Source organism: Mustela lutreola, chromosome 3 (genome assembly GCF_030435805.1).
Source record: "Mustela lutreola isolate mMusLut2 chromosome 3, mMusLut2.pri, whole genome shotgun sequence".
Lineage (NCBI taxonomy): Eukaryota > Metazoa > Chordata > Mammalia > Carnivora > Mustelidae > Mustela > Mustela lutreola.
The window spans coordinates 95912059-95925007 of NC_081292.1; the positions used below are offsets into that span (position 1 = coordinate 95912059).

General features: G+C 36.9%; 1 non-coding gene across 1 annotated transcript; it reads right to left on the reverse strand.

Moving 5' to 3' along the window:
• Positions 1-10617: 10617 nt before the first annotated feature.
• On the reverse strand, positions 10618-10721 carry LOC131828356 (U6 spliceosomal RNA). The gene has a single exon (XR_009352372.1). It is a non-coding gene; the product is annotated as a U6 spliceosomal RNA (small nuclear RNA).
• Between the last annotated feature and the right edge of the window lie 2228 nt (positions 10722-12949).

Sequence of the window (12949 nt, forward strand, 5' to 3'; positions counted from 1 at the left end):
TGACAACTCTCAGGGTTCTAGCTGGGCTCGAAAAAGGAATGGAAGTTATTAGAGAAACCCTCTCCAGAGAGATAAAAGCCCTTTCTGGAGAAATAAAAGAACTAAAATCTAACCAAGTTGAAATCAAAAGAGCTATTAATGAGGAGCAATAAAAAATGGAAGTTCTGGGGGAGGGTCAAGATGGCGGAGAAGTAGCAGGCTGAGACTATTTCAGCTAGCCGGAGATCAGCTAGATAGCTTATCTAAAGATATGAGAGAAACCCTCTCGAGAGATATAAAAGCCCTTTCTGGAGAAATAAAAGAACTAAAATCTAAGCAAGTTGAAATAAAAAAAGCTATTAATGAGGTGCAATCAAAAATGGAGGCTCTCACTGCTAGGATAAATGAGGCAGAAGAAAGAATTAGTGATATAGAAGACCAAATGACAGAGAATAAAGAAGCTGAACAAAAGAGGGACAAACAGCTACTGGACCACGAGGGGAGAATTCGAGAGATAAGTGACACCATAAGACGAAACAACATTAGAATAATTGGGATTCCAGAAGAAGAAGAAAGAGAGAGGGGAGCAGAAGGTATACTAGAGAGAATTATTGGGGAGAATTTCCCCAATATGGCAAAGGGAACGAGCATCAAAATTCAGGAGGTTCAGAGAACGCCCCTCAAAATCAATAAGAATAGGCCCACACCCCGTCACCTAATAGTAAAATTTACAAGTCTCAGTGATAAAGAGAAAATCCTGAAAGCAGCCCGGGAAAAGAAGTCTGTAAAATACAATGGTAAGAATATTAGATTGGCAGCTGACTTATCCACAGAGACCTGGCAGGCCATAAAGAGCTGGCATGATATTTTCAGAGCATTAATGAGAAAAACATGCAGCCCAGAATACTATATCCAGCTAGGCTATCATTGAAAATAGAAGGAGAGATTAAAAGCTTCCAGGACAAACAACAACTGAAAGAATTTGCAAACACCAAACCAGCTCTACAGGAAATCTTGAAAGGGGTCCTCTAAGCAAAGAGAGAGCCTACAAGTGGTAGATCAGAAAGGAACAGAGACCATATACAGTAACAGCCACCTTACAGGCAATACAATGGCCCTAAATTCATATCTCTCAATAGTTACCCTGAATGTTAATGGGCTAAATGCCCCTGTCAAAAGACACAGGGTATCAGAATGGATAAAAAAACAAAACCCATCTATATGTTGCCTCCAAGAAACACATTTTAAGCCCGAAGACACCTCCAGATTTAAAGTGAGGGGGTGGAAAAGAATTTACCATGCTAATGGACATCAGAAGAAAGCAGGAGTGGCAATCCTTATATCAGATCAATTAGATTTTAAGCCAAAGACTATAATAAGAGATGAGGAAGGACACTATATCATACTCAAAGGGTCTGTCCAACAAGAAGATTTAACAATTTTAAATATCTATGCCCCCAACGTGGGAGCAGCCAACTATATAAACCAATTAATAACAAAATCAAAGAAACACATCAACAATAATACAATAATAGTAGGGGACTTTAACACTCCCCTCACTGAAATGGACAGATCATCCAAGCAAAAGATCAGCAAGGAAATAAAGGCCTTAAACGACACACTGGACCACATGGACATCACAGATATATTCAGAACATTTCATCCCAAAGCAACAGAATACACATTCTTCTCTAGTGCACATGGAACATTCTCCAGAATAGATCACATCCTCGGTCCTAAATCAGGACTCAACCGGTATCAAAAGATTGGGATCATTCCCTGCATATTTTCAGACCACAATGCTCTAAAGCTAGAACTCAACCACAAAAGGAAGTTTGAAAAGAACCAAAATACATGGAGACTAAACAGCATCCTTCTAAAGAATGAATGGGTCAACCGGGAAATTAAAGAAGAATTGAAAAAAATCATGGAAACAAATGATAATGAAAATACAACGGTTCAAAATCTGTGGGACACAACAAAGGCAGTCCTGAGAGGAAAATATATAGCGGTATAAGCCTTTCTCAAGAAACAAGAAAGGTCTCAGGTACACAACCTAACCCTACACCTAAAGGAGCTGGAGAAAGAGCAAGAAAGAAACCCTAAGCCCAACAGGAGAAGAGAAATCATAGAGATCAGAGCAGAAATCAATGAAATAGAAACCAAAAAAACAATAGAACAAATCAACGAAAGTAGGAGCTGGTTCTTTGAAAGAATTAATAAAATTGATAAACCCCTAGCCCGACTTATCAAAAAGAAAAGAGAAAGGACCCAAATAAATAAAATCATGAATGAAAGAGGAGAGATCACAACTAACACCAAAGAAATACAAACTATTATAAGAACATACTATGAGCAACTCTACGGCAATAAATTTGACAATCTGGAAGAAATGGATGCATTCCTAGAAACATATAAACTACCACAACTGAACCAGGAAGAAATAGAAAGCCTGAACAGACCCATAACCAGTAAGGAGATTGAAACATTCATCAAAAATCTCCAAACAAACAAAAGCCCAGGGGCAGACGGCTTCCCGGGGGAATTCTACCAAACATTTAAAGAAGAACTAATTCCAATTCTCCTAAAACTGTTCCAAAAAATAGAAATGGAAGGAAAACTTCCAAACTCATTTTATGAGGCCAGCATCACCTTGATCCAAAAACCAGGCAAGGATCCCACCAAAAAAGAGAGCTATAGACCAATATCCTTGATGAACACAGATGCGAAAACACTCACCAAAATACTAGCCAATAGGATTCAACAGTACATTAAAAAGATTATTCACCACGACCAAGTGGGATTTATTCCAGGGCTGCAAGGTTGGTTCAACATCCGCAAATCAGTCAATGTGATACAACACATCAATAAAAGAAAGAACAAGAACCACATGATACTCTCAATAGATGCTGAAAAAGCATTTGACAAAGTACAGCATTCCTTCCTGATCAAAACTCTTCAAAGTGTAGGGATAGAGGGCACATACCTCAATATCATCAAAGCCATCTATGAAAAACCCACCGCAAATATCATTCTCAATGGAGAAAAACTGAAAGCTTTTCCGCTAAGGTCAGGAACACGGCAGGGATGTCCATTATCACCACTGCTATTCAACTTAGTACTAGAGGTCCTAGCCTCAGCAATCAGACAACAATAGGAAATTAAAGGCATCCAAATCGGCAAAGAAGAAGTCAAATTATCACTCTTCGCAGATGATATGATACTATATGTGGAAAACCCAAAAGACTCCACTCCAAAACTGCTAGAACTTATACAGGAATTCAGTAAAGTGTCAGGATATAAAATCAATGCACAGAAATCAGTTGCATTTCTCTACACCAACAGCAAGACAGAAGAAAGGGAAATTAAGGAGTCAATCCCATTTACAATTGCACCCAAAACCATAAGATACCTAGGAATAAACCTAACCAAAGAGACACAGAATCTATACTCAGAAAACTATAAAGTACTCATGAAAGAAATCGAGGAAGACACAAAGAAATGGAAAAATGTTCCATGCTCCTGGATTGGAAGAATAAATATTGTGAAAATGTCTATGCTACCTAAAGCAATCTACACATTTAATGCGATTCCTATCAAAGTACCATCCATCTTTTTCAAAGAAATGGAACAAATAATTCTAAAATTTATATGGAACCAGAAAAGACCTCGAATAGCCAAAGGGATATTGAAAAAGAAAGCCAACATTGGTGGCATCACAATTCCGGACTTCAAGCTCTATTACAAAGCTGTCATCATCAACACTGCATGGTACTGGCACAAAAACAGACACATAGATCAATGGAACAGAAAAGAGAGCCCAGAAATAGACCCTCAACTCTATGGTCAACTCATCTTTGACAAAGCAGGAAAGAATGTCCAATGGAAAAAAGACAGCCTCTTCAATAAATGGTGCTGGGAAAATTGGACAGCCACATGCAGAAAAATGAAATTGGACCATTTCCTTACACCACACACAAAAATAGACTCAAAATGGATGAAGGACCTCAATGTGCGAAAGGAATCCATCAAAATCCTTGAGGAGAACACAGGCAGCAACCTCTTCGACCTCAGCCGCAGCAACATCTTCCTAGGAACAACGCCAAAGGCAAGGGAAGCAAGGGCAAAAATGAACTATTGGGATTTCATCAAGATCAAAAGCTTTTGCACAGCAAAGGAAACAGTTAACAAAATCAAAAGACAACTGACAGAATGGGAGAAGATATTTGCAAACGACATATCAGATAAAGGACTAGTGTCCAGAATCTATAAAGAACTTAGCAAACTCAACACCCAAGGAACAAATAATCCAATCAAGAAATGGGCAGAGGACATGAACAGACATTTCTGCAAAGAAGACATCCAGATGGCCAACAGACACATGAAAAAGTGCTCCATATCACTCGGCATCAGGGAAATACAAATCAAAACCACAATGCGATATCACCTCACACCAGTCAGAATGGCTAAAATCAACAAGTCAGGAAATGACAGATGCTAGCGAGGATGCGGAGAAAGGGGAACCCTCCTACACTGTTGGTGGGAATGCAAGCTGGTGCAACCTCTCTGGAAAACAGCATGGAGGTTCCTCAAAATGTTGAAAATAGAACTGCCCTATGACCCAGCAATTGCACTATTGGGTATTTACCCTAAAGATACAAACGTAGTGATCCAAAGGGGCACGTGTACCCGAATGTTTATAGCAGCAATGTCCACAATAGCCAAACTATGGAAAGAACCTAGATGTCCATCAACAGATGAATGGATCAAGAAGATGTGGTATATATACACAATGGAATACTATGCAGCCATCAAAAGAAATGAAATATTGCCATTTGCGACAACATGGATGGAACTAGAGCGTATCATGCTTAGCGAAATAAGTCAAGCAGAGAAAGACAACTATCATATGATCTCCCTGATATGAGGAAGTGGTGATGCAACATGGGGGCTTAAGTGGGTAGGAGAAGAATCAATGAAACAAGATGGGATTGGGAGGGAGACAAACCATAAGTGACTCTTAATCTCACAAAACAAACTGAGGGTTGCTGGGGTAGGGGGTTTGGGAGAAGGGGGTGGGATTATGGACATTGGGGAGGGTATGTGCTTTGGTGAGTGCTGTGAAGTGTATAAACCTGGTGATTCACAGACCTGTACCCCTGGGGATAAAAATATATGTTTATAAAAAATAAATAATTATAAAAAAAATGGAAGTTCTTACTGCTAGGATAAATGAGGCAAAAGAATTAGTGATATAGAAGACCAAATGATGGAGAATAAAGAAGCTGAGCAAAAGAGAGACAAACAAATACTGGACCACGAGGAGAGAATTTGAGAGATAAGTGAAACCATAAGACGACACAACATTAGAATAATTGGGATCCCAGAAGAAGAAGAAAGAGAGAGGGGAGCAGAAGGTATATTGGAGAGAATTTTTGTAGAGAATTTCCTTAATATGGCAAAGGGAAAAAACATCAAAATTCAGGAGATGCAAAGAATGACCCTCAAAATCAAAAAAAATAGGTCCACACCCCGTAACCTGATAGTAAAATTTACAACGGTTAACAACAAAGAGAAAATCCTGAAAGCAGCCTGGGAAAAGAAGTATGTATTGTACAACAGTAAAAACATTTGATTGGCAGCAGACTTATCCACAGAGACCTGGCAGGCCAGAAAGAACTGGCATTATATATTCAGTGTTAAATGAGGAAAACATGCAGCCAAGAATACTATATCCAGCTAGGCTATCATTGAAAATAGAAGGAGAGATTAAAAAGCTACCAGGACAAACAAAAGCTGAAAGAATTTGCAAACACCAAACCAACTCTCCAGGAAATATTGAAAGGGGTCCTCTAAGCAAAGAGAGAGCCTAAAAGTAGTAGATCAGAAATGAACAGAAACAATATACAGTAACAGTCACATTATAGGCAATACAATGCCACTAAATTCATATCTCTCAATAGTTACCCTGAATGTAAATGGCCTAAATGCACCAATCAAAAGACACAGGGTATCAGAATGGATAAAAAGCAAAACCCATCTATATGTTGCCCAAGAAACTCATCATAGACCCGAAGACACCTAAAGATTTAAAGAGAGGGGGTGGAAAACAATTTACCATGCTAATGGACATCAGAAGAAAGCTGGGGTGGCAATCCTTATATCAGATCAATTAGATTTTAAGCCAAAGACTATAATAAGAGATGAGGAAGAACACTATATCATACTCAAAGGGTCTGTCCAACAAGAAGACCTAACAATTTTAAATATCTATGTCCTTAACATGGGAGCAACCAACTATATAAACCAATTAATAACAAAATCTAAGAAACACATCGACAATAATAAAATAATAGTAGGGGAATTTAACACTCCCCTCATTGAAATGGACAGATCATCCAAGCAACAGATCCACAAGGAAAAAGGCCTTAAATGACACACTGGACAAGATGGACATCACAGGTATATTCAACACATTCCATCCCAAAATAACAGAATACACATTCTTCTCTAGTGCACATGGAACATTCTCCAGAATAGACCACATCCTGGGCCATAAATCAGATCTCAACCATTATCAAAAGATTGGGATCATCCCCTGCATATTCTCAGACCACAATGCTCTGAAACTAGAACTCAATCACAAGAGGAAATTTGGAAAGAACACAAATACATGGAGACTAAACAGCATCCTTCTAAAAAATGAATTGGTCAACCAGGAAATTAAAGAAGAATTGAAAAAAATTCATGGAAACAAATGATAATGAAAACAAAAGTGTTCAAAATCTGTGGGATACAGCAAAGGCAGTCCTGAGAGGAAAATATAAAGCTGTACGAGCCTTTTTCAAGAAACAAGAAAGATCTCAAATACACAACATAACCCTACACCTAAAGGAATCAGAGAAAGAACAACAAAGAAAGCCTAAACCCAGCAGGAGAAGAGGAATAATAAAGATCAGAGAAGAAATCAATGAAATAGAAACAAACAAAAAAACACAAAAAACCAAAACCAAAAAAAAAAAAAAAAAAACAATAGAACAAATCAACGAAACTAGGAGCTGGTTCTTTGAAAGAATTAATAAGATTGATAAAGAAAGAGAAAGGACCCAAATAAATAAAATCATGAATGAAAGAGGAGAGATCACAACCAACACCAAAGAAATACAAACAATTATAAGAACATACTATGAGCAACTCTGCGCCAACAAATTCAACAATCTGGAAGAAATGGATACATTCCTAGAGACATATAAACTACCACAACTGAACCAGGAAGAAATAGAAAACCTTAACAGACCCATAACCAGTATGTAGATTGAAACAGTCATCAAAAATCTCCAGGGGCGCCTGGGTGGCTCAGTGGATTAAGCTGCTGCCTTCGGATTGGGTCATGATCTCAGGGTCCTGGGATCGAGTCCCGCGTCGGGCTCTCTGCTCAGCAGGGAGCCTGCTTCCCTCTCTCTCTCTCTCTGGCTGCCTCTCTGTCTACTTGTGATTTCTCTCTGTCAAATAAATAAATCTTTAAAAAAAAATCTCCAAACAAACAAAAGCCCCGGGCCAGATGGCTTCCCAGGGGAATTCTGCCAAACATTTAAAGAAGAATTAATTCCTATTCTCATGATACTGTTCCAAAAAAATAGAAATGGAAGGAAAATTTCCAAACTCTTTTTTTCTGAGGCCACCAGCATCACCTTGATCCCCAAACCAGACAAGGATCCCATCAAAAAAGAGAACTACAGACCAATATCCTTGATGAACACAGATGCGAAAATTCTCACCAAAATACTAGCCAATAGGATTCAACAGTACATTCAAAGGATTATTCACCACGACCAACTGGGATTTATTCCAGGGCTACAAGGTTGGTTCAACATCTGCAAATCAATCAATGTGATATAACACATTAATAAAAGAAAGAACAAGAACCATATGATACTCTCCAATAGATGCTGAAAAAGCATTTGGCAAAGTGCAGTATCCCTTCCTGATTAAAACTCTTCAAAGTGTAGGCATAGAGGGCACATATTATCAATATTATCAAAGCCATCTATGAAAAACCCACTGCAAATATCATTTTCAATGGAGAAAAACTGAATACTTTTCCGCTGAGGTCAGGAACACGGCAGGGATGTCCGTTATCACCACTGCTATTCAACATCGTAATAGAAGTCCTAGCCTCAGCAATCAGACAACAAAAAGAAATTAAGGCATCCAAATTTTGCCAAATTGGCAAAAGAGAAGTCAAACTATCCCTGTTTGCAGACGATATGACACTGTATGTGGAAAACTTAAAGGACTCCACTCCAAATCTGCTATAACTTGTATAGGAATTCTGTAAAGTGTCAGGATATAAAATCAATGCACAAAAATTGGTTGCATTTTTTTTATACCAACAAGACTGTAGAAATAGAAATTAAGGAGTGAATCCCATTTACAATTGCACCCCAAACCCTAAGATACCTAGGAATAAACCTAACCAAAGAGACAAAGAATCTATACTCAGAAAACTCTAAAGTACTCATGAAAGAAATTGAAGAAGACACAAAGAAATGGAAAAATGTTCCATGCTCTTGTATTGGAAGAACAAATATTGTGAAAATGTCTATGCTACCTAAAGCAATCTACACATTTAATGCAATCCCTATCAAAATCCCATCCATCTTTTTTTTCAAAGAAATGGGACAAATCATCCTAAAATATATATGGAACCACAAAAATACCTCGAATTGCTAGAGGAATATTGAAAAAGAAAGCCAAAGTTGTTGGCATCACAATTCCAGACTTCAAGCTCTATTACAAAGTTGTCATCATCGAGATAGTAGGGAACTGTCCCCAAAACAGACATAGATCAATGGAACAGAATAGAGAGCCCAGAAATACACCCTCAACTCTATGGTCAACTAATCTTCAACAAAGCAGGAAGGAATGTCCTATGGAAAAGAGACAGCCTCTTCAACAAATGGTGTTGGGAAAATTGAAGAGCCACATGCAGAAAAATGAAGTTGGAACATTTCCTTACACCATACATGAAAATAGACTGGAAATGGATGAAGAAGCATAATGTGAGAAAGGAATCCATCAAAATCCTTGAGGAGAGAACAGGTAGCAACCTCTTTGACCTCAGCAGCAGCAACTTCTTCCTAGGAACATCGCCAAAGGCAAGGGAAGCAAGGGCAAGAATGAACTATTGGGATTTCATCAGATCAAAAAGCTTTTGTTTGCACAGCAAAGGAAACAGTTAACAAAGCCAAAAGATGACTGTCAGAAGTTATCTGGGAGAAGATATTTGCAAATGACATACCAGATAAAGGGCCACTATCTATCCAAAATCTATAAAGAGTTTATCAAACTCAACACCCTAAGAACAAATAATCCAATGAAGAAATGCGCAGAGGACATGAACAGACATTTCTGCAAAGAATACATCCAAATGGCCAACAGACACATGAAAAAATGCTCCACACCACTCGGCATCAGGGAAATAAAAATCAAAACCAGAATGAGATACCACCTCACACCTTTCAGAATGGCTAAAATGAACAAGTCAGTCAATGACAGATGCTGGCAAGGATGTGGAGAAAGGGCAACCCTCCTACACTGTACGTGGGAATGCAAGCTGGTGCAACCACTCTGGAAAACAGCGTGGAGGTGCCTCAAAAAGCTGAAAATAGAACTAGCCTATGACCCAGTGATTGTAGTACTGGGTATATACCCTAAAGATACAAACGTGGCATTCTGAAGGGGCACATGCACCCAAATGTTTATAGCAGCAATGTCCACAATAGTTAAACTATGGAAAGAACCTAAATGTCCTTCAACAGATGAATCAATAAATAAGATGTGGTATATATGTACAATGGGATACTATGCAGCCATCAAAGGAAATGAAATCCTGCTATTTGTGATGACATGGATGGAACTAGAGGGTATTATGCTTGGCGAAATAAATCAATCTGAGAAAGACAACTATCATATGATCTCCCTGATATGATGAAGTGGAGATGCAACATAGGCGGTTTCAGGCGTACGAAAAGAAAAATAAAAGAAGATGGGATTGGGAGGGAGACAAACAATAAAAGACTGAATCTCACAAAACAGACTGAGGGTTGCTGGGGGGAGGTGTGTTGGGAGAGGATGGTGGGGGTATGGACATTGGGGAGGGCAGGTGCTATGGTGAGTGATGGTGAGTGCTGTGAAATGGGTAAACCTGGAGATTCACAGACCTGTGCCCCTAGGGATAAAAACACATTATATGTTTATAAAAAATTTTTAAAAAATAGTTTTAAAAATCCATTAAAGAAAAAGCACATATTGCAAGCCCAGAGCTAATCTCATATTCAATCAAAAAAAAATTGAAAATTTTCCCCTTAAAGATCAGAACAAAGACAAGTGTGTCCACTTTCACTACTCTCATTTGACATAGTACTGGATGTCCTAGCCAGAGAAACAAGGAACACAAAGAAATAAAAGACTCCAAAAAAAGGAAGAAGTAAAATTTTCTTTTTTTTAATAACATGAACTTACATGTAAAAGAATCCTAAAAAATTCACAAAAAATTTTGAATAAACAAATTTAGTAAAGCTGCCAAATACAAGATCAATATATAAAAGACAAGAATTTTGTTTTGTTTCATTTTTTTTCAATATGGAATGCTTCCCAGTTTTTCATGTCATCCTTGTTCAGTGATCAAGCTAATCTCTGCATCATTCCAATTTTAGTATATGTGCTGCCAAAGTAAGCACAAGACGAGCATTTTAACACTCTAATGATGAACTATCTGAAAAAATAAAGAGAACAATCTAATTCACAATAGCATCAAAACTAATGAAATACTTAGGATAAGATTTAACTAAGAAGATGAAAGATATGTACCCCATAAACTATGACATTGATAAAGAAATTGAAGGAGACATAAATGGAAAGATAGCTCATATTTATGAATGGTAAGAATTAACATTGTTAAAATGTCCATACTACCAAAAACCATCTGTAAATTCAATTCCTATCAAAAATCCAATGTTAGGGGTGCCTGGGTGGCTCAGTGGGTTAAGCCACTGCCTTTGGCTCAGGTCATGATCCCAGGGTCCTGGGATCGAGCCCTTCATCAGGCTCTCTGCTCAGCAGGAAGCTGCTACCTCTTCTCTCTCTGCCTGCCTCTCTGCCTGCTTGTCATCTCTCTCTGTCAAATAAATAAATAAAAAATCTTTTAATAAATCCAATATTATTTTTTTACAGAAGTAATTAAAGAATCCTAGAATTTATATGAGACCATAAAAGAAAAATAATTAAAGCAGTTCTGAGAAAGAATGAAGAAGTGAAATTACACTTCTTGATTTGAAACAATACTACAAAGCCCTCATGCTCAAAACAATAAAGTATACTGGTATAAAAACAGAGCAATAAACAAGTAGAACAGATTTGAGAGTCCAGAAATAAATCCTTTCATACAGTCACCTAATATTTGACAGGGGCCAACATATATAATGGGTAAAGATAGTCTGTTCAATAAATGATATTTAAAACTGAATAGTCACATAAACCAGCATGAAACTGGAAGCTTATATCACTCATAAATCTTAACTTGAAATAGATTAAAGACTTAAATGTGATGCATGAAACTAAATTTCCTAAAGGAAAACATAGGAAAAATTCTCCTTGACATTGGTCTTGCCAATAGTTTTTGGATACCAGGCCAAAAACACAAGCAAAAGAAGCAAAAATAAATAAATGGTATTACATTAACTAAAGTTTCTGCATTGCCAAAAAAAAAAATAAGAGAGAGAGAGAGAGAGAGAGAGAATGAAAACACAATCCACAGAATGGAAGAAAATACTTACAAATCTTATATCTGAAAAGAGGTTAATAACCAAGAGATACAAATAGAAAAAAATATATCATTAAAAAATAGCAAAAGGATCTCAATAGACTTTTTTTTTCAAAAAAGTTATATAAATGACCAACAGGAGCATTAAAAAGTGCTCAATGTAAAAACTCAGGGCAAATTCATTATGTTGTTGTTTACCTCTGAAAAACACAATATTACTACCTATTAGAATATATACTACCAAAAAATTAAAACTAACAAATTTTGGTAAATATTGGGGAAAATGGGGAACTTATGCACTGTGATAGGGATATAAATTTGTATGGAAAACAGTATGGAGACTATTCATATTATTAAAAGTAAAATTACCATATGATTTAGTAATCCCACTTCTAGGTATATATCTAAAGGAAACGAAGTCACTATTCGAAGACATATCTGCACTCTTATGTTCATTATAAAATTATTAACTCTAAGCAAGAGATGGAAATAACTTCAGTATCCATTAATGGATGAATGAATAAAATAAGTATGGTAAATATATACTATGGAATACTACTTAACCATGAAAAATTAAGAAATACTGCTTTTTACAACAGCATGGATGGATCTTGAAGGTATTATACTAAGTGAAATATTTCAAAGATTTTATATATATTTTTTAATTTATGTATTATGATATCCCTTACATACAGAATCTGAAGAAAAAGCAAACTAATGGAAACTTAGAGTTGAGTTGACAAGAGGTGAACCTGGGGTGGAATAAGGTGGTCAAAGGGCACAAACTTGCAACTATAATATGAAAAAGTTCTGGGGATCTAATGTACAGCATGATGATCATAGTTAATAATATATACATACTTTTTTATTGTGCTTCCCTTTATTAAACTTTACATATATCACATTCTTACAAGTTGAAAGTTTATAGCAATCTTGTATAAAAGAGGTCTGCTGCCACCATTTTTCTAAACATTTGTTCATTTTGTGTCTCTCTGTCACATGTTGGTAATTCTTGCAATATTTCAAGTTTTTTCATTATTATTGTATTTGTTATGGTGATCTGTGATCAGTAATTATGACCCACTGAAAACTCAGAACTAGTTTACTTAAGGTATATACATTGTTTTTCTTTAAAGACATAATGCT